Genomic DNA, 27,499 nt, shown 5'->3' on the forward strand with positions numbered 1-27,499 from the left:
CCTTTTGGTGCATGGGAGGATGCTCAACCAACTGAGTCACACTGACCAGGGCCATTTCCCCTCTTTTAACCTGTCAGCCTCCTCATTCTGTCATTCGTGATGGGGACACAGCTTGTTCGGCAGTTAGAAAATATTCCTTGATAGTACAGTGAGTTTGCAAATTGTGGTTTTGGCCAGAGAGGACTTGGATGTGGAACGGAAAACTAAGAATAAAGAAAGGATGTGCTTAAAATAGATCTCATGCGCCTTCTGTTTAATTACGCGATAATTTGTAAAACAGACTAGTTTCTGTGGCCTTGAGTACGTACATACTTGCCCCTTAGCACAACTTATCTTAGAAGCATAAACATGGGGGTATGCGTAGTCTCCTCCTCACATTTTATCTCCAAAGTCTCAACACAAATCACTGGGAAAACCTTTTCTTTGTTCATCTAAACGTCATGCCTTTCTCAACAATGGACTCTATGCTTATTCCGTAGCATATTTAACGTCTCTTCTGTTTGGCTCAGTCAGACATTTTCAGTTCAGATGGCACTGCCCTCGCCCACTCTGCCTCTTATTTCCCCAGTAGATTAGCCATCCCAGGAAACTCCAGGAAGCTCTTTCTGAAATTCTCTAGAAAGGAGCTGGGTGCACTTGATAAGGAAGGTTTACCAAAATCTTTCTAGAACGTTTTCTAGAACAATAGAACAATGTTTTTGTGGGCTTGCTCTGTTGTCTCATTTAATCCTAAAAAAATAAATACTTCCCTGCCTTGGTTTCTTGAGCGATCTTTGTCAGTATCATCTGTTATATACAGTGTGTTCTGTCCCTGGATTTCAGGTGTGTGGGTCTGTTCCCATTTAGCTCACCCACACACCTGAGTGATTATTGAGTTTCAGACGTAGCTACGGGCTCTGGAGATCCTCCTTAGCAATGACTGAAACAAACTCCCTGACCTCTGTAGGAAGGGAAACCGAGACAATGACATAGAAACTTACAAAACTTACAAATATAATGTCAGGGTTTGATAAATGAAGCAGGATGAAGTGTCAGGTTGTGGGGATGGAGAGAGTGATGATGAAAGACTTTTGATGAGGTGACATTTGAACAGAGACCTGAATGAATTGTGGTTGTAAGCCTTGCAGATATTCGGCCACAGAGCCATTTGCTTCTGCACTAAATAGTTCTCGCTCTTCCACTTTGGTAGTTTTTCTGTCCCCTCCTTGCTGTCAGTGTCAGAAGTGGGCTTGGTTGAGCCCCAACCAAGTGAATCCAGGAAGGAGATAGAGCTACAGGTTTGAAGTAGAGAATGGAGAGGTATTAGCTGCAGGCTGAGGGAGCAAGTCTAGACATGTGGGAGTTTAGTGCATGGAACCAGGCCTGCAGATTGGGAATGAGTTGTAGCCACTGGACTTAATGCTAACACATCAGCTACTGAGCCTGGGTCCCCTCCCAGTGCTCACACAGGTTGACCAGAAACAATCTGCTCTCTGCCACTGTCTTTTAAGCTCTGCCTATTTGCATATATTGATTGCCCCCTCTGCCTGGGAACTGGGCGGCTAAGGAAAGCTTCCACCCCTATTCAGGCTGAGTTTCTGCTTCCAACCCCACAGACATATTACATAACCTTTATATGCCCCTTGGCCTGCTTTGGGGAGGCAGGCTAGAAGCCCAAAGCACAGATCTCCAGTCATACCTCCTTGGAACCTTTGCCTTCCCTTGGGCAAGCTGTTCAACCTCAGTTACTTCATCTATAAAATGGGAATGATAATAGTACCTACCCTGTTGTGAATATAAAATCCGCCCAACAGTGTCTGGCCCCATAAGTCTTACTGCTATGTACATGTCTATTCCCTCACTAAACTGTGAACCCCTGCAGGCAAGTCCCTTTCTTCATGGGCTGACATTTACTGGTGGAGACAGATGCTAAATAAGTGAACACAAATAAATAATATACTTTCAAATAGTATCGGTGCAATAAAGAAAAATTAAATTGGGGTGATGCAATCGAGTGACCTAAGGCATGCAGGGATGCAGGTGCTATTTCAAATAGGATGGCCGGAGAAGGCTTTTCCAAGGACTTGGCATTTGAACAATAGTCTGATCCAAGTGACAGTCTGGAGGACAGCTGTCTAGACAGAGGGAACAGCCATTGTTGGGTGACCTGGGTGCATCTGAGAAGGAGGTGGGTGAGCCAGCAGGAGGGTAGAAAGGGGTGAGGCAAGGGAGGAGGAAGGAAGGAAGATTCTGGTAGTGGGAATACATAGTGCAGACTGGGCAGGGCTTTCCAGGCTCAGCCAGGAGTTTGGGACTTGTCTTTCCTATAAAGGAGCTACTGAGAGTTATATAATTTACTAGAGGCCCAGTGCATGAAATTCATGCATCAATATGGTCTCTTGCCTGGCCTGTGGTCAGGGCCGATCTTCCCCGGCTGCCGGCAGCCGGCCCCGCCCCCCGCCACTCATGTCTGCTGCCACCCACCCCCCAGTTCCCTGTTCCCCATCAGGTGATCAAGGCCTGAGGGCTGGGGGCAGCTCCTGCGTAGAGCACCCTGGTGGTCAGTGTGCATCATAGCAACCAGTCATTCCACCGTTCGGTCGATTTGCATATTACGCTTTTATATATATAGACAGATGTCTCTTTGCTGTGTGATATAATTTATGGGGACTGATATAGTTTACATCTCTTTGCTGGATGCTGAGGATCCTTGGACTTCTGGGCATGTGAGATAAAGGGGACTTGCTCTGATGGCCTCTTTCAGAAGATGGGTAATCAGTTATTAGTTGTAATGATGGCCTTCTGTTGTGGGTTGAATAGTATCCTCTCAAAAGTTGTGTCCACCTGCAACCTCAGAATGTGGCCTTGTTTGCAGATAGGGTCTTTGCAGATGTAAACTAGTTGAGGGCCGTCTAGAGGAAACCATCCTGGTTTTAGGGTGGGCCTAAATCCGATGACTGGTGTCCTTTTAAGAAGGGAAGACACAGAGTAACACAGAGAAGTTGGGCATGCCAAGATGGAGGCAGAGATTGGAATGATGCTGTCACAAGGAGGCCTGGGACGACCAGAAACTGGAAGGGGCAGGAAGGATTCTTCCCTAGAGCCTTTAGGGGGAGTGTGGCCCTGCTGACACCTTGGTTTTGGACTTGTAGCCTTCAGAATTGAGAGAAGAAATTTCTGTTGTCTAAGCCACCTGGTTTGTGGTACTCTGTTACAGCAGCTACAGGAAACTAATGTGTGTACCTGCTGAGGGTGTCTGGTCTGCTTAGGAGATTTGCACTGGGGTGGGGTTAGGAGGCATGGTTTTATCAGGAGCTTTGATAACTCTTTAGACCTTAAAGTCGAGGAAGGTGGTCTTACCTCAACGTAAAGGAACACTAGGAGCCCAGAGGAAGAGGTTCCTGATGAATGTTGGTTGAGTGAACGAATGAATGAATGAATGAATGAATAGGCCTTAGTCTGAGCCAAGCCTGGAGTCATTAAATCGCCCCAGCCATGATCATCATAGTTGGCAATCTTCAGGTCGTTGATCTTTGTCAGTGTAGCCAGCACCCCTTCTGCTGTGTGCCTTCCAAGCTCCTGCAGGACGAGAAACCAGATGAATGAAGATCTTCGTTGGAATACCTTTGGTTGAAGCGGACGGAGTTCCTAAGTTGAGGACCCAGAGGACGTTAAGTGACTTTCTAATGCATAGAAATGTGTGGATTTCAGAACCTGGACTTTTAACATTGGTTTTCTGAGCTCAGAAGTATTTTTTTCCCCCTCCCTTTACATGGAGAACTGGAGAAGTAATCCAGCAGCATAATCCTGTGTCCCAGCAACAGAAAGCAGTCCCGCTGCGGGCTTGCTACAATTCTTTCATTAGAGTTGAAAGTGCTGAAAAGGGAGAAGAATCTCCAGGCCACAAAAATTTAATTTTATTGTAATGCTGCCAGAGGCCCACTCCCTCCACTCCTATCACTTTCTCTGGGCCTGTCCTGCAGGAAATGTACGTGGATTGAAATCAAGATTTAAAAAAAAAATTTAGCCCTGGCTAGGGTGACTTGGTTGGTTGAGTGTCCCTGGTCACTGGTTGCTGGTTCAGTTCCTGGTCAGGGCATATGCCTGGGTTGCACTCCATCCCTGGTGGGGCAGTGCAAGACGCAGCTGATCAATGTCTCTCTCTCTCTCCCTCTCCCTTCTTCTCTCTTTCCAAAATTAATAAAAATATATTTTAAAAATTTTAAATGAATACACTGCACTCTTCTCCATAAAACACTGGTCCAACTGGCAGTGCTCTGTTGTTGGACCACCGCTGTCCCACTACACCTGGTCTTTTGTCTTGGTGATACAAGTTCCTGGTTGTGTGGGGACACATAGTAGGCGCTGAATGAATGCTTCTTTAATTGAAATCAGAGCTGATTTGGCTTGGTAATAGTTTGTTTATACTATGAAGAAGCATGTGAGTTGCTTAGGAAATTGGCTAGTTATGTGCACCTCCACCGAAATCAATTTCTTTTTTTAAAATAATTGAATATATTGGGATGACATTGGTTCTCAAAACCATACAGGTTTAAGTGTACATCTCAGTAAAACATTACCTGCACACTAATGTCAATTTCTGTGTCAGTTTCTTTCCTGTGCAATTGATGTGCCTCCTAATGTTGATTTTAAAAAATCAAGTATTATATTTAGTTTTTAAAAAGTATACATTAAGATTGAAAACAGCCCTGACCAGTTTGGCTTAGTGGATAGAGCGTCGGCCTGCGGACTAAAGGGTCCCAGGTTCGATTCCGGTCAAGGGCATGTACCTTGGTTGCGGGCACATCCCCAGTAGGGAGTGTGCAGGAGGCAGCTGATCAGTGTTTCTCATCGATGATTCTAACTCTCTATCCCCTCTCCCTTCCTCTCTGTAAAAAATCAATAAAATATATTTAAAAAAAAAAAAGATTCAAAACAGCTGTGTTTGCTTTTGGTGTGGCTGTTTCCCTCCTTTTACTTGTGCCTTTCATAACAATATGAACAAAAGTTTAGAAAGAAAAAGGATGACTTTTCTCCCTCCAGCTATCAGTGACAATCTCAGCTCATAGTATTTATTTAATTTTGTATCCAGTAACAGGGCTCAGAGACAGTGCTGTGAAGCAGAGATGTGTGAAGATCTGATCCTAACAGAAGTTTATTTCTTATAAAAATATATTATCCAGCCTTAGTCAGGGGCTATAACATTACTTGCAGACACTTCCTTTTTAAGTGTGCTGGAATATAATCATGGATTGTGTAGATTTTTTTTTCTAATTTATCACATTTTGGGACATTTCTTGCTTATAAGTATCCCAGCCAGTGATGAATAAAGACACACAATAAAGGGGGGAAAAAACACAATGAACAACAACAGTTAAAAAAAAAACACCCAAAAAACCCCAACAAAAAACAGAAAGAAAACCTCTTTCCCAGTAGGCAGTAATTTTGGATGTAAAACTTAAGAGGTGGGGTGGTAGGAGGAAGGGAACCGTCAGCTGGAAATGAGATTCTCTGTAGACTTCATTCATGTTATCACAGATCCACTGTATCTGGGGCAGGGCCCAAACTAGGGTGAGACTAGTGAGACACGCCCCTTAGGTACAGAATTTAAGGGAGCCTCAAAAAATTCAATAATCAACATAAATGATGTTTTAATACAATATAGTTTTTAAAAAATCATAATTAGTGCAAAGTACTCCACAATGAACAAAATAGCAAACAATCGAAGATAGAAGCTGATCCTACACTGGAAACTCAACCTCACTCACCTCCCTTTAAAAGTAAGGTCATCGAGAGCTCTGAAGGAAAAGTTTCTCGTTTTTCTAAGCCTGGCTTAGCTCCGTTTGTGTGTGTGTGTGTTGTTGTTGTTGTTTTATATATATATTTTTACTGATTTCAGAGAGGAAGGGAGAGGGAGAGAGAGATAGAAACATCCATGATGAGAGAGAATCATTGATCGGCTGCCTCCTGCACGTCCCACACTGGAGATCAAGTCCACAACCCAGGAGTGCCCTGCCCGAGAATCCAACCGTGACGTCCTGGTTCATAGGTCGACACTCAACCACTGAGCCATACCGGCCAGGCTTAGTTCTGGGTTTTAATTCTAGCTGTTAGGACCAGCTCTGTGACTTCAGGCAAATAACATCTCTGAGCTTCCTTTTATAAAATGAAAATAATGCTTTCCTTTGCAGGCCTTTGAGGTGGTTTAAAAATTATGCCTGTGAAGCACCAAGCACACAGTGTTTAAAACCATTAAAACAATGGTTTTAAATAATTCATAATTGTTCACAAAGAATTAAGTTTCCAGGAGGTCCAAGCAGGTACCACCTATAAGCTTCAGAGTCTCTTACACATCTGTTAGGGTTAACATGGTGTGGTTTTCACTTTATAGGATATATCAGAGTATGGCCCTGGGCCAAGGCTTTGAACACTCATACACTTGTTCAACTGCTAAGTAACCGATTTCCTGTTTAGTCATAGCTTCTCGCCTGGGTCTGGCCACTGACTGCAAATTGTCAACTGTACCTCCCTCTCAGAGCAGCTCAGTTTTCTAGAAGTTAGGTTTTAGTGGCCTTTATTTATTAAGAATCTTTCCCCTCCCCTCAGTCATTGTGAGTCTCTTGAGCACATTTCCACACATGATCATTCATCTGGATGACAGTTCACCCTATTGCCACTTGAACTGTCCACAGTCCTGAGCTGACCTCTGATTTGCTTTGCAGACATGGGGCTGTGTTCCTATCACATAAGACTGAAGCTAATGCGGGCAGAGTAGAAATCACAGGAGAGTGAGGTGGGAGTCTAGTTAACACTCGATACAGAGAACTAACTGTAAAGCAGCTCAACTATGCTCCGATTTTACAAATGGGGGAGGGGAGAAACAACAATGTTGTCAGCTTTTCTTCTAATCTGATAGCTACAGAGACCCTCAAGCTGAGCCTTCACGTCACTTATTCTGTCTAGTCCTAAGGATGCAAAATGCAGTGGGAAAACGATAGGATAGTGTCATTCAAATCATTTATTAGTCTTTGGAGTCTTAGTCATCATTAGTGGTTCCTGTGTTTTGAATACTTACCACTTCTCTCTGTTCTTCATGGAGAGGCTGTAGGAGGAGGAACTAAGTATTTCTGGCTTCAGTCCTGTGTGCTTTGGATTTAAGTTTTTTTCCCCCCACCTAATTAGTTAATAGGAACTTACTGAGCTGGGCACAAAATGATAAAAAAGGCTAGGAGAATGGGATTTTGCCCCTTAAGCACTGAGGGTGTAGTTGGGTAGAATAAATTTTGCTTCACATGAGCTTTAGGCTCACACTCCTGCATATCCACAGTCTCTCATTTCTACCCTTGAAATGGTGTTTGAATCTGGTATCTCCTTGTTAACCCTCCCTCTCCATTTGCTCCCCATCTCTTTTGCAGAGCCCTGCCAGCCATATTGGAGCCTGAGGCAAAAAAACCCCTGTGCACCCCACAAAAACTCAGCAAATACCCTCCCGTGTTGTGAACCAAGTGGGGAAAGTTGTTGAAAAGCTGTACAATTAGAAAAATCCAACTATATATAAAGCCTCACGTTGCCCCATCTGTTCCCATATTGTCAGCCCAGTGGTGGGGGGTGGGATGGGCGGTGGTTGGGGTTCCCATAACACAACAAGGCAGGGTGGTAAAACAGACAGCAACCGCCTGTCTTTATTTACAGTTTGGATTTTTTTTCATCGTGGATTTTTTTGGTATGAATTTTTTCTAAAAAGTATTGCATTAAAATAATATTGCTGAGTTTTTTGGCACGCCCTTACATTTGGTACCTCACTCATTCACCCTAATCTTGGCTCTGGTCACTCCCGCTATCATGTACACAGCTGCCAGTTACCTTCCTAATAGACCAGCAATGATGATGTCACTTCTTTGTTGGCTCCTGATTGTCTAAGAGGCAAAACCCAGCCCCGCTGGCTTGGCAGCAAGCCCCTTCACAATCTGGCCTCCACTTATCTCACCAGGGCATCTGCCTCCACCTCCGCCCCCACGCCCCTCAGCCCTTCAAGACCGCACCCTTGTGTCCTTGTCCCTAAACTCCCTCACTGAACACACGTGTCCCTGCTTAAGCTTTTTTTTTTTTTTAATATATTTTATTGATTTTTTACAGAGAGGAAGGGAGAGAGATAGAGAGTTAGAAACATCGATGAGAGAGAAGCATCGATTAGCTGCCTCCTGCACACCTCCCACTGGGGATGTGCCCGCAACCCAGGCACATGCCCTTGACCAGAATTGAACCTGGGACCCTTCAGTTCGCAGGCCGACGCTCTATCCACTGAGCCAAACCGGTTTCAGCCCTGCTTAAGCTTTTGAGTTCCATCTGGAATGTCACTTCCTGGCTGAGCTGCTTTTTGGGCTCCCCAAGTAGGCTTCATGGCTGTGTTTTCCCATAGAAAATAGTTTCCACTCAATGCCTAGCTTGCCTGTGGCACTCACTGTTTTCCACTGTGATTTATCTGTTTACCTGTGTCCCCAGGGACACTGCCAGCTCATTGAGGAGAGCAACCAGAGCCTTTCATGTCAAGTGAACAATGAATGCGATTGGATACTGCGGAAAAGACAGTAACAGCAACTATGAAATAATTCATGAAAAACAATAGCTCTGCAGAGAGGACACTGGTATTTTTTTAAAAATATGTTTTATTGATTTTTTACAGAGAGGAAGGGAGAGGGATAGAGAATCAGAAACATCGATGAGAGAGAAACATCGATCAGCTGCCTCCTGCACACCCCCTACTGCGGATGTGCCCGCAACCAAGGCACATGCCCTTGACCGGAATCAAACCTGGGACCCTTCAGTCCCCAGGCCGACGCTCCATCCCCTGAGCCGAACCAATCAGGGCAAGGACACTGGTCTTAAAGTCGGAAGATCTTGAGTTCCAATCTTGGTTCTGTCATTAGCTAGCTTCTTGACAGTAGTGATTTTCAGAGTTTTACTATGGAAACTCAAACATAAGCAAAAGTAGAGAGAACCGGCATGAACCCGCATGTACCCATCCTCTAACGACGACAGTCAGCTCAGGGCCATTCCAGCTGCTTGCAATGCTGCTCCCTCTGCCTGCATCCTCGGATTATTTCAAAGCAAATCCCAGACAACATATTATTCCACATATGACTATTTCAGTAAGAACATTAAACTTGTGATTGATTGCAAGCTCAGTATCGACTACGTGCAGAGAAGAGCTGGTATTGGGTGAGGATCATGGGGAAGCTGTTTGAAGCAAGTCCTGAAGGATTAATATGGATTTTAGCAAAGAAGGCGTGGTCAGCAAGCAGATGGTTTTAGCTGGAATGGGGGCAGGGTGGGGAGCAGTGAATGGGAAGGAAATCCTAGGTGGAACCAGTGCGCGTGTGGAGCTAACCCCCTGATGCTTTAGAGGCAGGCTTTTGGCTGGGGAATCTTACATTTTATGTAACAACTTTGAAGAGTTGCACTCACAATTGTGACATGGGGCTGAGGATAGTAGTAATATTCAAGCTCTGCCTCTCCAAACACTTTACTTGTTCTTGGATTTCTCCTTTCACAGCAAAAGAAGCTGTGACAGGCAGTTTAAAGAAATGGGATCCTGTACCAACCACCAGGCGTTGCTGGGGAGAAAGGAGGGCTCACTTTTCCACGCTCAGCCCTACACTAAGTTGACCTGGCAACTGTGCATTTTACCCCGCTGGGTTTAATCCTTATTATGAATAACAGAGCAAAGCTTTATTATTCATGGGAGTGGATTTCTGCTGCTCGGAGAATTAGCTGCAGTCTTATTGGGAAGGTGCCTTCTGATGCAATGAGGTCTTTTGGACTGTGCTTAAATAGAGCCCATTGTTTAGGCATTTGGAGCGTAAGGCTTAAATTGCTCTAGAACAGTGGTTCTCAACCTTCCTAATGCCGTGACCCTTTAATACAGTTCCTCCTGTTGTGGTGACCCCCAACCATAAAATTATTTTTGTTGCTACTTCATAACTGTAATGTTGCTACTGTTATGAGTTGTAATGTAAATATGTGATATGCAGGATGTATTTTCATTGTTACAAATTGAACATAATTAAAGCATAGTGATTAATCACAAAAACAATATGTAATTATATATGTGTTTTCCGATGGTCTTAGGCGACCCCTGTGAAAGGGTCGTTCGACCCCCAAAGGGGTTGCAACCCACAGGTTGAGAACCGCTGCTCTAGAAGTTCCAGTCGGACTCAGGTAGCTTTCTTCATATTGCTTAGGACCTGCCTCTTCAGCACCTCCTAAAACTAGGGCACAACCAGTTCTTTTTAACTGGAGTCTTTTGCCTAGAGGGGGTACGGGGAAGATTCTAGGTCCAAAAGAAAAGAATGGATAATAAAAGTATATTCAAGCTTAACCAGGATCCCACACAGCAATATAGCCTTTAGGAATATGATAAAAGAATTAACTTTGTTTCTGATTGAATGTCTTTGTTTTGTTTTGTTTTTAATTCAAGCTCAGAGGAATAGAAAACAGTATACAGTGAGCCTGTTACTACCTATTAGTAGTTTGTTGCTGCCCCAGAATCTCTTAGGGGAGGACAAGATACTCTAGAATCTCTAAAGGAAGAGTTGATTGTTTGTGCAAGCCTCCAAGCTCCCACACCCAGTTCCCCAGCACAGTTGAGCCTTTCTGGGTCCTTGGAGCAGCGGAAGTGAAGCTTGCTTGCCTTTGAAACCACAGAGAGAAGCCCCATTCTTTGAAGGTGTTTTCTTCTGAAATTTTTACCTGGGATCCCAACGAATACATTGCTGTTCTTTAAAAAAAAAAAAAAAATTGTGTGTGTGTGTGTGTGTGTGTGTGTGTGTGTGTGTGATGAGAACTTTTAAGATCTACTGTCTTAGAAAATTTTAAGTGTACAGTGAAGTTTTGTTAACTGTAGCCACCATGATGTCTAGTACACCCCCAGGACTTACATTGTTTTTCTGGAAAGGTTTATGGAAAATGATTTGTGGGCTTAATCCCAGTGTTGTTTTTTTGGTCACCTCAGTCTGCATGTGTCTCTGAGTGTGTGGCTGTCTGTGGTTGTTCCGCCCAGAACGAAGTGATTTTCTTGTCTGGGACCCCGACCGGGGGTGGGGGGGCGGGGTGCAAGCCTCCAGCCCCTGGAGAACCTGACCTTTAGGTGCTTCTTGTGTACGTTACTCAGGTTTCTACTTTCACTAAGCTCCCCTCGGTGTCTCCCGAAAGTCCTTTCTCACCATCCAGTGTCAAAAATCACTATGAGGCCGTGTTACTGAACGGCAGAGGCAGGTACATCGATCTTCACAGTATTTATTGCTCTGCTCCTTTAAGTGCTAACATTTTTATCTCTTACCTCTTCTTCCTTGTCACCTTTGTGTTGGCACTGGAGCAATGAAAACCATTTGGTTGTACGTATTTAATTTACACTGACCTTCTGAGGGGCGTCCATCCTGATATAGCCAAGTCCCTTCTTTTGCATTTTCTCCTCCTCCGTGTTTGAGGTTGGAAAGACTTGGTGTTTGTAAGAAGGTAAAGGCGACCCTGAGGATTGCTTCTGATGATGCTGGTACTCACATCTTTTGAAGACGTAGAGTGGGCATGTCAGTTTAATGGGGAGTCTGTCAACTTGTTGCATTCTTGTCCCCCCATTTTAAAGCCTCATTGTGGACTCAAGATTAAACTGTTATTGGAATAAATATAACACTTTTCTTTAAAAGGAAAATAACTTTTTAAAAAAAGTAGCAAGCATGCCTCTTTAATTTCTTGACAGATATCAAAGAAAAAAAAACTTCCTGTCTTTATCTTGACAAGGCATCTAACATTGCTGGGATGTTTTGCTTGTGTGAGAACGTCAACATTATAATCTAGAACTCTCTTAGAACTGAACTCGACTACTCTCTCTGGTTAGGGGTGGTGAAAAGGGACAGTAAAATAGCTATGGACATCCAGTTACCAAAGTAGTCAACTATTGAAAGCTAATTCATCTCCTTTTAAAAGGTTAGTCCTTTGATAAAGGACAGTTGATGCTAAAAAGAAAAGGTTAGAAATATAAAGTTTTTTTTCTGTTTTGAATATTTTAATGACTTCATGTTTCTCTCTCTGGTAGTGAGGTTGGTAGAGTAGCCAGTGATCACTAACAATTAAAATAATGAGTCATGTGCAACAACACTTACACTCGCAGAGAGCCCAATTAAAATCACACTTCATTTTTGTTTTCATGAATCAGAAGTAAATTTAGAACCAGTTTCATGATTCTTGTGATATTTTCCAAATTAAGGACTGTAGACATTTGGACACTGAGCTGTGTGAATCCTAGATGTGTTTTTTTTTTCCCTTTGCTATCAATTCGATATTTCAGAACTCAACTTAAGAAGAAATAGTCACTAAAAGTGGGTCAAGACCACAGTCCCACATACTCCTTCCTCCTGCGAAATACTGCACAGGAGACTTTTAAAAAATGGTAGTGTCTTTTATATATACAGGGTGTCCCCAAAAATGAATACTTTGAATAATTATAAAGGCAGTGTTAATTAAAATTTCATTTAAAAAAATTGAGCAATCAGCTGGTAAAGTGTGTATACATTTTTTGGGGACACCCTGTATATATAAAATAAAATTTACCATTTTAACCTTTTTTAAGTGTACAGTTCAATGGCGTTAAGTACATTCACAGTGTAGTTCAGCCATCACCATGATGCATACCCAGAATTTTTTCATCTTCCCCCAAAAGAAACCCCTGTACCCATAAATGCTAACTTCCCATTCTCCCCTCCCACCAGCCCCTGGCAGCCACATTTTACTTTCCATCTCAATGAATTTGACTATTCTAGGGACTTCCTATAAGTGGAATCTGATAGTATTTGGCCTTTTGTGTCTGGATGATTTTACTTAGCTTCCTAGGTTCATTTGTGCTACTGCTTGTGTTGGTATTTCCTACCTTTTAAAGGCTGAATAATACTCCATTGTATGTGTGTACCACATTATGTTGATCCATTTGTCCATCCAGGAATGCACAAATTATTTTTTGTGCTCATCGCGCACACACACACAAAAAGCTAACTGTGTGAAGAGATACGTGAATTAGCTTGACTACAGTAATCATTTCATGATGTATATGTATAGGAAATCATCACACTGTACACCCTCAGTCATGAGCCACATAATAATGTTGTCATGAGCAAAGACCCGCATATACGACACTGGACCCATAGATGATAATGAAATGGAAAAATTCCTACTGCTTAGCAACTTGGCCGTCATGACGTCCCAGCTGTCGTAAAATTTAGTGCAGCCTAAGTGTACAGTGTTTCTAAAGTCTACAGTAGTGTGCAGTGGTGTCCTAGGCCTTCATATCTACAGTTGCCTACAGTATTCATTTCAATACACTAATAGGTTGTACAGGCTTGTAGCCTAGATGCAATAACGAGCTATACCATATAGACTAAATGTGTAGTATTGTTGATCTACGTTTGCATAGGGGCACCCCATGATGTTCACACAGGATTGAAATTGCCTAGTGATGCATTTCCCAGAATGTATTCCCGTCATTAGTGACGCAGTACTGAATACATAATTTTTATTACAAAATAAAATAATATAAATTTTTTATTTTTAGTATGTGCCATTTGGAAGTCTTTCCTACTTCTAATTTTCTGCAGTTTCACTTGGGAGTCATTGATTGAGTCAAGTGCTGAGAATACCAATGCCAAATGCTGAGAATACAATGAATGAGCTCTTACATGCTACAACTTGGATGAACCTCAGAAACATCATGCTTATTGAAAAAAGCCAGGCACAAATGGTCATCTATTATAGGATCCCATTTATAAAAGATATCTGGAATAGATTGTAAATCCATAAAAGCAGATTGGTGGTTGCCACGGGCCAGTGGAGGTGCTGGGGAATAGGGAATGACTGCTTAATGGGTACGGGGTTTTATTTTGGTGGTGAAAATGCTTTGGAAATAGGTAGAGGTGATGGTTATACAACATTATGACCGTACGAAATGCCACTAAATTGTTCAGTTTCAAATGGTTAATTGTGTGCCAGGTGGATTTGATTTTACCTCAATAAAAGAAAAATGGGCAAAAAAACAAACAATGAATGAGCTCTACTCTGCATTCAGATTTATTGTCCGGTAGGGAAGACAGACAAGGAAATAAGGGACCCTGGCTTGGTAGATTGCCACCCAATCAGAAGTCAGAGGGGATGGTGGGTGACTCATTATTGGAGAAGGTCTAGTGTAGGAGGGTGGATGAATACCTGTGGAATGAAGGGCTCTGGGTCACATTTTAAGTTCTCCTACTCAAAGGCTAGAAATAGATGTGAACAGAATGAAGGATTATGTACAGAGGGGAAGCATAGTTCCTGCACACCTATGCATGGTTTCTTGTCACTTCATTGGTAAATCCAGGAAGCGCTGTGAAATTTTCCAAGTAGAACTGATACTTAGAAAACAAAGACATTGCTTTATTATTATTATTTCTTTTCCTGCACAGGCCTAGTAACAGAGCTCTTCTGTCCACCCTCCCCACTTCTTTCTCCCAGTTTTCTCACCATCCTTCTCAATTTGTCCTTTGTCAACAGGGCAGAAAAGAGGTTGAAGTGATATATGGGTATAATCCACGATGCACTGCTAAAAAGATAAACTTAAATGAAGTGATTTATTCCCCGTGGCAGGTCTTCTGCACCCAGAATTGTCTATCCAAGTGAGTGCCCATTGATTTTCCATACTTTCCCCGTCAGCCTCTGGATTGCCATTGTCCATCAGAGGTGGACAACCAGTTTAAGGTGGCAGGGCGTGCTCCCAGCCCAGGCACTCTGCGCAGGGTGTAGCTTTTATTTGTGTTCTAGGGTGCAGAACTCTTGCCTTGGCCTGCCTTAAACTGTGTGTGTGTGTGTGTGTGTGTGTCTGTGTGTGTGTGTGTGTGTGTGTGTGTGTGTGTGTGTGAAGAGGCAATTCCACCGGTATTCCGAATTACTCACATTAGAAGTAAAACATTGTATACTCCCATTTTGAAAGTGCTTCTAGAATCTTCCTACTTGAATCAAATAGACAGTAGGTCCCACAGAATAGCAGGACAGGATAATATACAGCTGTGGGGGCAGTGCCTGAGTAGGTCTGGTCCGTATTAGATGAAAAGTACTGAGCATCCTGTCGGAATTAATGAACTAGGAATGTCCTTTCTCTTCAGGGGCCACATGCGTATCACACAGGACATGTCTTTCCTGTTTTTCTCCAAACCCATCCCATTGTGTTGGGGAGCGACAAAGTGAAATCTCTCCAACATTGAATTGAAAGATAACTGTGCGGTTGGTGGCTCTCATCTTGGAAGCTCATTTGCTGGGCCCTTTGGTCAGGAAGAGAGGTCTGTTAATTACTGGTTGGGAGGAGTGAGCTTAGCTACAAGATTTTTTCTGCTACGTGCTTTGGGTATAGTGATCTGGACAAGAACGCCACATACTGGGCACTTTCCAAATACATATTGTGCTAGAAGAAAGACTGCTTTTGATGCAGTTGGGTGGAGCCAGGGAAATTATTTACATGACATAATGATTTTCCTAACTGGTAAATTTCAGGGGGAAAAAGACTAGTTTGATTACTAAATAATTATAGACAAATACATAGTTTGTGTTTCTACACACACACACACACACACACACACACACACACACACAAATATATAGTAATGTACTGATTATATTTGGCATTTGTATTTTTTAAAACCACAAGCCTCCTATAGTAAGTCAGACTTATGAATACCTTTGCCTAGCAAGTAATAGTTAATAGCTAAAGAGGGATGAATACTGATAGTAATTTTCTCTTTGTACTTCTGATTGGCAGGCAGGGAGAATTAAAAGCTTGTTTTGGGTTAGGGTTTTTTTGTTTTTTTTTTAATATATTTTATTGATTTTTTACAGAGAGGAAGGGAGAGGGATAGAGAGTTAGAAACATTGATGAGAGAGAAACATCGATCAGCTGCCTTCTGCACACCTCCTACTGGGGATGTGCCCGCAACCAAGGTGCATGCCCTTGACCGGAATCAAACCTGGGACCTTTCAGTCCACAGGCCGATGCTCTATCCACTGAGCCAAACCGGTTAGGGCTGTTTTGTTTTTTAAATTGATTTTTAGAGAGAAAGGGAAAGGGAGAGGGAGACAGAGAGAAACATCCATGTGAGAGCAAGACATTGATTGGCTGCCTCCTTCACGCCCCCTAGGGGATCAAACCCGGAACCTGGGCATGTGCCCTGACCTGCAACCTTTTGGTGCAGAGGACGATGCCCAACCAACTGAGCCATACTGTCCAGGGCTATGTTGTTTTTTAAAAATACTTACTTGTAATGCTGTTTAATCACTTTCTTAACTGAATTTGTGGCATATCGATATATATAAAAGCTAAGCGACCAGACGATCAGCCGGTAGCTATGTCATGCACTGACCACCAGGGGGAAGATGCTCAACGCAGGAGGTGCCTCCTGGTGGTCAGTGCGCTCCCACAGCGGGAGTGCCGCTCAGCTGACAGACGGGCACAGATGCTGGGCTGACAATTGGTGAGTCCAAAGTACCAGTTTATACAAGTTAAGCAGGATGTTGCCTTCATGCTATAATTCTTTTGTACTTCACATAGAACATAGGGGTCTGAAGAAGCAAAATCAGCTTCCAGAAGCTCTTAACTTAGGGCCAAGAAACATCAGAGATAGCTGGAGAAACTACCTGAATGTGTATATGGTGGGAAAATGGAAAGATATTTTATCTGTTCTTATAAGCAGAGAAAAACTGTAGTCCCTGTTATGTTCATTTTCTTCCTTGGTGGCCTGATTATTCGTTTGGCTGAGATATAAAATCTTTTGAGCTTCTAACATAATAGTTATTCATAAAGGCATTTAGGCTGATGGCTTTCTTAGAACGTCATGCTGTTCAGGATGGACTTCATCTATATTTCAATGAATTTCTAAATGGGGGAAACAGAACATTTTTCCTTTGATTAATTCATTGGTTTTTTAGTCTTCAAGGACTCATATGCTCAAAAGGAAGTCAGTAAAGGAAGAATGATAAATTGGAATTGGAACTCATAAAAGAAAACCTTTGAACACTGTCCTGAATTCGACATCTGAAATATAGCAAGCCAGGTGAAGATTTATGAAAGCTAATTTTAAAAGTTAATTTAAAAATTGTATCAAAGGGCACAGTGTTATGGGTCATGTAAAGTTCTTAGACTCTTTTAGACCATTGTTTCACAACTCTGGCTTTTAAGTTACTTTGCCCCAAAATCAAATACTTGGGCAAGTTTCTACTAGTTAGAACACAGAGGCAGGCTTTGCATTCTTGGGCTCTTCTCTGGGAGTGTGCCCTCTGCAGCTACGATTTTAAGATTTATGTTATTGGATGTACATCTGTCCTAAGATGGGGACCCGGGGAGGTGATCCTGGGAAGCCCCAGGAGGAGCATAAAGAGGTAAGAAAGGGCAGGGGAAGGTGATAGAGTGTGTGTAAAGGAGAGAGTTTCCTACCAATCCAACGTAGAGGGAACAGTCCTGCAAACACTAAGGAAATATAGCAGTGAGGCAGGACCAGTGCAAAACCTCTAAGCACAGTAAGTCTCACTTAATGTCGTGGATAGGTTCTTGGGAACTGGGACTGTAAGCAAAATGATGTGAAAAGAAACTATCCTAGCTGGTTTGGCTCAGTGGATAAAGTGTTGGCCTGTGGACTGAAGGGTCCAGGTTCTATTGCGGTCAAGGGCACATGCCTGGGTTGGAGGCTCAATCCCCAGTAGGGAGCATGAAGGAGGTAGCCAATCAGTGATTCTCTCTCATCGATGTTTCTATCTCTCCCTCTCCCTTCCTCTCTGAAATCAATAAAAATATATCTTGGCCGGTGTTGCTTAAGTGGTTGGAGTGTCAGCCTGCACACAGAAGGGTCTCAGGTTTAAGGGTCCTGGTCAAGGGCACATACCTGGGGGGGTGTGCAGGAGGCAAACAATTAATGAGTCTCTCTCATATCAATGTTTCTTTGTCTTTTTCTCCACCCCCTTCTCCCTCCCTCATGTCAACTCTCTCTAAAAATCAATGGAAAAAAGTCTCCTCTGGTGAGGATTCACAACAACATAAAAAGAAACCAATTTTCTCATAGGCTAATTGATATAAACAAGAGTTAAGCTCTTACAACCTATTTGTGGTCACAGAAATATCACCAAACTTCTAAAATGAGATCCAAAACACTCCTAATACTAGTATTGAAATATTGAAATAAATAAAAAACCTACCTGTTGTACCTCCTTGAAAAAGACTCGATGGCTGATGTAACTCTTTTTGCCTTTTACGTGCTCTGGGACATTGGACTCACTAGTGTTGAGGGTTTTTCCCCCAACATGGGTACAGGGTGCCTGGGAACTAGCCAAATTAATCTTTTGTTGTCGAATCTTTTTAGGAGACAGGTCTGTCACCTGGTATGGCAGAGCCCCTCTTTCTGATGTCCTTTCTCCAATCTGAATAATGAAGAACTTGGAAATGAACCTGATCTCTGGTTTTAGGGACATCAGCTGGGTCCTCTCTGCCTAGTTGTCCTTAGGGGAGCTCTGGAGTCTTGAAGTTTCCTCCCCAGGATCTACCAAACACTCCCAAAACCTCATGAAAGCTTAACTCCTGGTGTCTTGGGTGAGATTCCTTAGAAGCTGAGGGATTCTCGTGGAAATGCTGTAGGGTGGAGGGGTGGAGCTGGAGAGAGGGCAGAGAGTGGGGAGCTTGGGAGCATGACCTGCACCACAGAGGCCGTTTCCCCTCTCCCTGATCCGCCACTGACGGACTGTGGGCCTCTCTCAGGGCAGGTGTAACCTCCGGGGCAGAATGACTCCCATTGGCTGAAGGCCATTTTATGGACTAGGGGGCAGATAGGACCCAGTAGCAGTTGATACTCAGATCGCCACCCATGCCTGGTAAAGGGATCCAGCCAGGGTGCTTTGGGTTACCCAGAACAGATAGGGTCATGTGTTGGCCTTTTTCTAACTCATCCCCTTAACACAGTTCACCGGTGCTCCCAGGGCCCGTTTCAAAGAGTCCCTCTTGTGCTCCAAATTCAGCATCCTCAGCCCTTCCCCTGAACAGCTCCACTTCTGGACACGGGAAAGGAAGCTCAGATGCCTATGGTTTGAGCTGGAGCCCACTGGGGGGTTTGCTGGCTCCAAGGAGGAGTGGTGGGCCCCAGCACTTGGTGGGAGGTAGGGTGGGAGAGGCTGAACCATCTAATCCTGATCCGTCTTTCAACTACTTTCCTCCAGAGTCAGCTAAAGGCAAATAGGCCTTGGCAGTGAATATTAATTTTCTGCTCCAAACAACCCAGCAACCACTCTAATTTTATAAAAAGTATTTTCTTCCTATTAACAAGGCTTTGACCCCATTCTTTGCAAAGTAATAACCTGGCATTCTTGTGCTAAGGACCATCTGATTTCTTCTTGAGCCTGCTTTTGTTACCAAGTCAGCTGAAGAGGGCTCTGAGGCATCCAGGAGATTTTTTTCTGAACTCAAATTTCTTTCCAGATACAAGATTAGGGGAGGAAGGTGTGGACTGGTGAGAGTGTTTCAGTTGTACCTTTTTAATCTTGGCTCCGACCTGGAGTGACTGGGGCATTAACTTAATGGATGCTGTCACTAAGGCTTTTGAAGTGGCCGATGGATAGCGGCTGCAGAATTCTGAATTTTGGAGCCAGGTATTGTCCCTTTAGGCTCGCTGTGCCTGCGCCCCAAACACATTTGCTCTACAAGCTATTGTCACTCAGGGTAAACACCAAGCTCTGTATCCTTGTGGAAAACTCAAAATCATCAAAAAGCAAAGCCACTTGCTAGCCAAACCCAGCTGCATGTTGCATTTGGATATTGTGTCCAAATATCTTCATGACCTAAGAATAAAACCCCTAAGAGGTCATCCTGATAATCTAGAAAGCTCTGCCTAGGACATACTCTGTGCCATAGGAGTGAGTCATGAAATCCTGCCCACATTCAAGGGCAGGGGAATGAAACCCTACTTCCCAGAGGAAGCTTGTTCAGGTGGTATGTGTGCAAAACCACGACAGTAACTGACGTATTTTCAGAGAGATGCTTCCAGGCTATGCAAGTATCCTGCGTCTCCTTTAAAAGCTTTCAACATTTATCCGTGGATCCCGCCTGCTATAGCCTTCTGCTGCTGATTTTCTCTCGTTCCTTCCACATTTATTACTTGGACTTCTTCTGTAAGGAAGATTTGTCCCTTCTCCACTTATTTATTGATTCAATTACTTGTTTATACCAGCATGGGCGCGCAGATATTTGCTTTATTTTCTGGTTGAGAGGTGTTTTTAGAATAGGGAAGCATCCCCGGTGAATCCCTCAGATGGAGGTGGTGAGGAAGAGCGTGGGTGTGGAGGAAGATACTTGGTGCATGGAGCGCAGTTCCTGAGTGTGAGATCCAGAAGGGGAGGCCTTGGCAAAAATGAGGGACACTGTGCTAAAAAAAGCCTGGATGAAGAAAGCTGGGGAGGGCCGATTTTGACGTCAGGAGGGCGTGCCCATTAATTACCCTTTGTCTTCTCAGTCAAGATGTTTTTTTGTGATAGCAGTGGGAAATTGACTTTTGGAATTTGAATTTTCTTGGCCAGAATTCCTGGCCCCTTCAGCGGGGTTTCTCAACCTCAGCACTATTGACATTTGGGCTGTGTGATTCTTTGTTGTGGGGGTGTCCTGGGCATTGTAGAGCGTTCAGCAGCATCCCTGGCCTCTGCCCACTAGAAGCCAGTCACTTCCTTCTCTTCTCCCCCAGTGTGACCACCAGAATGTCTCTACACAGGACTGACAAGTGCCCCCTGGGGAGCAAAGTGCCCTGCTTGAGAACCACTGATCTAAAATAATACTCACGGCCCTGGCAATCCACAGGACCCGCCCCCCATCTTTATTTTTTTATTTTTAAAATATATTTTTATTGATTTCAAAGAGGAATGGAGAGGGAGAGAGAGATAGAAACATCAATGATGAAAGAAAGTCATTGATTGGCTGCCTCCTGCACACCCCACAGTAGGGATCGAGCCTGCAACCCAGGCATATGCCCTGACTGGGAATCAAACCTTAACTTCCTGGTTCATAGGTCGACACTCAACCACTGAGCCACGCCGGCTGGGCAATCCACAGGATTTCTGAGCACTGCCTTTGAAAGACTAAGACAATGGCATTCACCTAAGTTCTTGCAGAAGAACCTAAGCCACCCTCGCTTCAACACTCAGCATTGCCACAACTGACAAGGGAGGCCCTGTTTTCTTGCGAGTAGCTGATGGTGCTCTGAGCGCAGTAGCCGGACAAATCAGGGAAAGGGAGCTCTGGTCTCAGAGGGTCCTGGGTCCTGAAGAGCGCTGTGCCAATGCAGCCTTGCCTCCTGGTAGAGGGTTGTTTTGCTTTCTGTGTCGTTTCTGTGTGACCTCTGAGAAGCACTTTCATGTCAGCTGGGGACACAGAAGCTCTTCCCACAACTTAGTTTCCGAAAGCCCATTTGTTCTAAGTCCAACACGACACTGACCTAGCTGGGCAGTCATGGGTTGCTGGGAAGGTTGTTTCCCAGGAGAGCCAGGGGCGTTGGGGACCCTTACTCCTCTACACCTCTCGTTTTATTATCCAAAGACGCTTGCGTTGTGACCCAATTTTCTTTAAGCTTCAGTAAATTTTTAACTAGACACTGCATTTCAAACATAACAAACATGACAGACTAAGGAACAAGGCCAAGGCCAAGGCTGGAAGGACCTTGCACGACCACTGATGCCACCTGTTGGCGGCCGGCAGAACTGAGACCCTTTGGAGCTGTGTTTATTACACAGAAAGGGGGAAGCTGGCTGCAGAGGACCTTCCTTTCGCCCCTGAGCTTGGGGTTGCCAGGGTAGGGGAGGAGTGGGAGGGGGGGGATAGTGGGTTCGATTCCTAGATCCCGCATCTGCCATCAATTAGTGCCAAGAGTCCATATTTGAAGTATTTTCAGGAGGATTTTCAAGGTACTGGCTGGATACATTTGGGAATCAGTTGTCATTTAAGAAAGTTAGAGTCCCATTGCATGGGACATTGGGAAGTTTAACAGCACAACAAACTAAAAAACAATCTCTTCCACAAAGTTAGCATGCGGCAGATACTATTAACTCCTCACTCTAATCAAAGAAACTAAGACGCTTTTGTGTAAAATAACGATTATAGTTTATCTTCCTTTGAAGAGCTTTCCAATACTGTCCATTGGTTTCTATACCAATCCATTTTGGCCAACATATCCCCTTTTCTGATGCAAAACTGAGATCCCCAGAGATTTAAGTTTCCAAGGTCCACAAATCTAGGTGACAATGAGAGTCAGAATGAGTCCAGCCAGTGGATTCCCAACCCTGGCAGGAAACTTCAATCCCAGTGGTTGGCCCCACTGCCATAGATACCGATTTAGCTGAGCAGTGGAAGGGTTGGATCATGGGTTTCTGATTCTAATGTGCGGCTACTCCAAGTGTTGTCTGTGGACCAGCGGCATAGCATCATTTGGAAGCTTGTTAGAAATGCAGGATCTCAGGCACCTTCTGAATCAGAGTCTGCATGGTAACAAGACCCCCAGGTGAATCCTATGCATGGTGGCATTTGGAACTTACTGAGCCGCGCCCATTGGCATCTTTATTCGGGACGCCTGTTTTTTGTTTTATTTTTACCAGTCAGGCAGCATTCAAGGCCTGGGTGGCCTCCACTGGGGCCCTGGCTTCCCTAGCCCTGTGGGTTTCCTGTGCCTCTGAGAGTGAAGCCACAAGTCTTGCTCACTGCTAGCAGTTGGAGTGTGTCTTCACAGTCCCCGAATTGTGAGTGCGTCATAGTGTAGCCATCAAACCAAGACCGCAGTGTTGGCAGCCTCCATCTTCCTGTTGAGAGTGATGGCACGTCAGTGCTGGCGTAACCGCCGAGGAAAGGTGGTTCAGCCCGTGCTCAGCTCCCGAGACCCTCACTTACCTCCAGCTTAGACACGGACTGTATTGGAAAGGAGGGAGGCAACACCTTTTTTCTTCTCCTTTCTCTTTGTAAATAGAAGGTCCTGGGTAAATGTTGTTTGTTTTTTTAATCCTCACCCGAGGATATTTTTTCCATTGATTTTCAGACAGAGTGGAAGGGAAGTAGATGGATGTGTGTGTGTGTGTGTGTGTGTGTGTGTGAGAGAGAGAGAGAGAGAGAGAGAGAGAGAGAGAGACAGAGACAGAGACAGAGACAGAGAAACATTGAGTAGTTGCCTCCCACTCCCACCCTGACTGGGGTGGGAATCGAACCTACAACCAAGGTATGTGCCCTTGACCAGAAATGGAACCAGAGACTCTGTTCTGCAGGTCGATGCTATAACCACTGAGCAAAACCAGCCAGGGCAAATGTTGTTTTGACTATTTGAATGAAGTTAAGGCTGTGTGGGCCTCTTGTAAGCATGGGACATCACACACATGGGCTGCATCCAAGCTGGACGTCTTAGCTGGGAGGCACTCTTACCCAGAAATGCCATCGTTGTCTTTCTAAAAGGTCTTTTTTAGTTTGTTTCTTAAAATCTAATGCTATATGAGTGCTCTTTTCTAAATCTGTAGTTTCATTTTGGGTAGAGCCTACAAGAGACACAGAAATCCCTGTTCAGCCTCTTTTTGGGAAACTGAGAGCCTTGGTTTCTTTCCCACCCCTCGTGGGCTGTTTTTAAACAACAAACCCCTTTGATGCAGAGCGAAGGGCCATCCTGAGCCAGGCAGAGCTGTTTCTCCTCCTTTCATTTCTCCAGTTGCCAGGCTCTCCTCCACCGCCTCCTGTACCTCTTCCAGCCTTCCTCGCATGGGAACAAAACCACGGCAACAACCCAGACTTGGGGAGACAAGGGAGGCTTGTCCCGCTTTGTGAAGTCCCTTGAAAGGGTGTCACTGAAAGGATTAAAGGCCTGTGGAGGGTTTCTGTGCCTCTCTTTCTGGAAGCGTTGGGAGGTTTCCGTGGATGGGTCTGGAGAGACTGGAACGAGTGCTAATTTATGCACAGGAGCCATTCACGGAGTGGCCACCACAAGAAGAGCTTGCCAGTTGCTTGTCATTCTCTCAATCAGAGGTTTTGAAAAGATCCCAAACCACCCAAACTGGGCTTGCGTCTTTCTTCAGTCTGCTTTTTTTTTTTTTTTTTTTTTCTATTTCCTCCTCCTCTGGCCTCCCTGTTCTCTGCAGATCCCCTCCCTATGCCTGCCCAGTGTTTCTCCTTTGTTGCCCACAGCAACCTGAACAGTTGGTACCAGGGTGGAGGGAGCAAGTCAGGTTACCTCCATGTCAAGCAATCATTACGGAATGATTTCTCTGGAGCCACACAAGTGACTAGGCTGCTCTGAAAATCTCCCCCATTTAAGCCCCCATCAGTGGCTCCCCTTCTTGCCTTTCCTGAGAGGCCTGTTTTTTCTGGTACCTGAAGAACCAGGTACTCCTGCCCCACCTTTGGCGGTGACTGTTTGCCACCAGTGCTTCGTAAACTCTTAACACATTTCTTTGATGTTCACACTCCCCCCCCCCCCCCACACACACACACACGGAGGGTGTTACTGAATCATATCACTCGAAGTGAGCCGAGAGACAGGCTGGGAAGGATTACCAAGAGCCACTCATGTGGAATACATAGAGGGACTGCAGGTTTCTCTCTCTTGCTCATTACCACCAGAAAGCCCTTTGTCAAAGGGAAGTGCCAAAGTCGTCATGGAAATAAATGATCGGGCTGTGGAGGCCAGATTAATTGAGCCATATTTAATTTGAGGGAACTCTTCCATTAATGTATCTAAATCTCGGTTTACAAATGAGCACATGATGACTTGATCCCTTGGTACTTATTCTTGCAATGTTTTTGAACCTCAATTTGTACATTTCTTTTCTCTTCGGAGACCATCAGACTCCTCCAGACTGAGAACAAGGGGTAGAATGCTGTAGAAGACCAAATCAAAGATGATGATGTTTCTGAAGGAAAGAGAAAAAAAATAAATTTGGAAACATAAAACGGTGCTCATCACATATCCCATCTTCTGATTTCTCAGTGTACCCATCCCTTTAAATTCCAAGGACGGGCGTGTGTGTGCTTTGAGATATTTGTCAATGATGGGAAGTATGTTCTGAGTAAAGGCATTTTCTTCTGTAGTGTTCATTTCTATTTCAATGGTTTGCCTCAGTACTTTAATTAATACTGTTTTTGCTCACTGATGAATAATTCAAAGTCATACAAGCAACAGATGTCAGAGGATTCAGAATGACTTTCCCTGAATTATTTATTATTTCCAAAAAAGTAACAGGTTTGTTGAACAAGTAATTGGCAACACAGATGTAGATCAAGGTTTGTCAGCAGGAAACGAGGCCTACTACTGCTTTCTTTTTTGTGTGTGTTACTAACCAGGGCTGCATTGCATAAGGGAGTTTGGCTGATTCCACTGCGTAGGGAGCCATTTATTCATCTTGGGTGCGGACTGGAGAGCTGGAACCTTGTTTGGTTTTCCCTTTGTCTATGGATGACAAAATTGGAATGGGGCTTTGTCCAAAATTATAATTAATTAGTAGAAAGTAGCTTTGCAAATGTCTGTCAGACATTATGACTTAATGCAGGTACCCAGAAAGAGGGAACATCTTTGCAAAGATATGTTAAGAATAGAGACTTATGGGAAAAACAGATCTGACAGGTAAAGCTTCATGTACAGAATGTTCTCTGCAGTGTTGTTTATAATACAATTTTTAGAAGGAAAAAAATCCCCAAATGTCTAACAATGAAAAGTTGGTTAAATAAATTCTGATAAATATAAGCAATAGGATATTATAGTATAGCCATTAAAGTCATATATATATGTATTTTTATTTAGAAAAATATCAATATATTAAATAGATGATATTAAGTGAGAGAATCATACAGCTATAAACCAGTATGATTTCTTTCTGTAGAAAATATGTGTATGTTTGTTTTGGTTGTTTTTTTTTTTTTTTTTTTTTTTGTAGGCATAGAGAAAAGTCTGGAACTATCCCAAAATATTAATAGTTATTTAGGCGTGGTAGGATTCAGGTGACTTTCCTTCTGCTTCTCATATTTTCTTAAGCTTTCAACTATAAATATGCACATGTTATAGTAAAAAGCCAAGCTGCTAAGAGAACCACAAGATTGAGAGTTAAAGAAATGAATTTCTCTCTCATTTAATAGTGTTGAGATAGGTGTTCCATACATGCAGCTATGAATATCTGTTCAATTCAGATACTCATTGACCCAGGTTCCTTTCATCTTATAGCTCCTCCATTCCCTAGGGCCTTGTCATCTCCATGTTCATGGCTGGGTGCTGTCACAAGGAGTAAGAGGGGACATGAAAGAGGTGCTGGTCCCAAAGTGGCACATATCACTTCTGCTCACATCCCGCAGCAGAGGCACAGTCACATAGCTATAACCAACTAAAAGGCAGGCAGGAAACAAAATTTTAAAAGGGATAGAGTTTTGGGTTAGATGTCTTCGGGGGATATTTCCTGTAGGAATTAAGCATACAGAGGAGGTATAACATTTGGATACTGCCTTCAAGGGATTTACAGGCCAATAGAATAATTGGACCAATAAAATTCAAAGTAATATATGCAAAGGGCCAAAAGAGTGGCCAGACAAATGCAGAGGAGAAAATTGCTAGGATCATGGAATAAGGCTTAGGTGAATTGAAAAGCTAGCAATTCTGCTTCATTGAGCTATCAGGATTACTTGTGTCTTTGGAAAAAGTAAAACTATTTGTGTTTTATGACATTTTAGGGAACATGACCTCCCTTTACGCCATAGAGGAACTGAATCATATTTTCCTACTGACCTTACAATAATTTAAGGCTGTGATTAATCTTCAGCTAGTGCTTTTTAAATTGTAATTCTTTGTTAAATCTGTAATGATCTTTAACATAAAATACCTTGGAAGGGCTAGAATTTAAAGGCAACTCTTGACTTGCTAATATATGTTATTTTTAAATGTACTTTTTAAAAATAGGATTTTAGAGTTTTTAAATATGATTATCTTGAGTGAGGTATTTCTAGACCAGTTTGGAAGGTATACCAGAAATATACTATAAAGAGGTTTTATTTTTCTCCCTTGGATAGACAATTTTCTATCTAGATTTATATGATACATTATCTCCTTCACAATTGGACCAAGTTTTGCATATCTTTTGCCTAGCATCGGATTTCTCAAGTGTGTGGAGGTTAGGGTAGTAAAACAAAACCCCCCCACATTATTCTGGTTTTATATATAAAACCTCCAAAGTCAAATGGTGGATTTTGGTCTCTAACCGCCTCCCCACTCCCACCACATGGTCCCTTAAAACCCGCTGAAGTCTAAATGCCTGTGATTTGCTGTTTCCTTGATAGTCCATGAAATGCAATGAAATGTTTCAAGGGGGATAGCATGAACCAGTTGGTACTTTGGCATGTCCCCTCTCCCCCACCCCCTAACCCCCCAGAAATTCAGGTTGTGAAGCCTCATGAGGCAAGAATTTTGCAAATGAGGGAGCCCCAGAT

At 43.5% G+C, this 27,499-nt stretch overlaps 1 protein-coding gene across 2 annotated transcripts in view; it reads left to right on the forward strand.

Annotated features, from left to right (window-relative positions):
• The window catches only part of PITPNC1 (phosphatidylinositol transfer protein cytoplasmic 1), a 219,308-nt gene that overhangs the window by 38,589 nt on the left and 153,220 nt on the right, over window positions 1-27,499 (forward strand). The window contains exons 1-2 of one of the 2 annotated variants that reach the window (XM_036339895.1): window positions 13,904-14,672; window positions 16,972-17,096. The exons of the other annotated variant lie outside the window; for it this stretch is intronic. The gene's annotated coding sequence lies outside the window, so the exon portion shown is untranslated. Of the gene's footprint in view, window positions 1-13,903; window positions 14,673-16,971; window positions 17,097-27,499 lie in introns of those variants that run through there. 2 annotated transcript variants of the gene reach the window in all.

Source organism: Myotis myotis, unplaced genomic scaffold (genome assembly GCF_014108235.1).
Source record: "Myotis myotis isolate mMyoMyo1 unplaced genomic scaffold, mMyoMyo1.p scaffold_m19_p_17, whole genome shotgun sequence".
In the NCBI taxonomy this organism is placed as follows: domain Eukaryota; kingdom Metazoa; phylum Chordata; class Mammalia; order Chiroptera; family Vespertilionidae; genus Myotis; species Myotis myotis.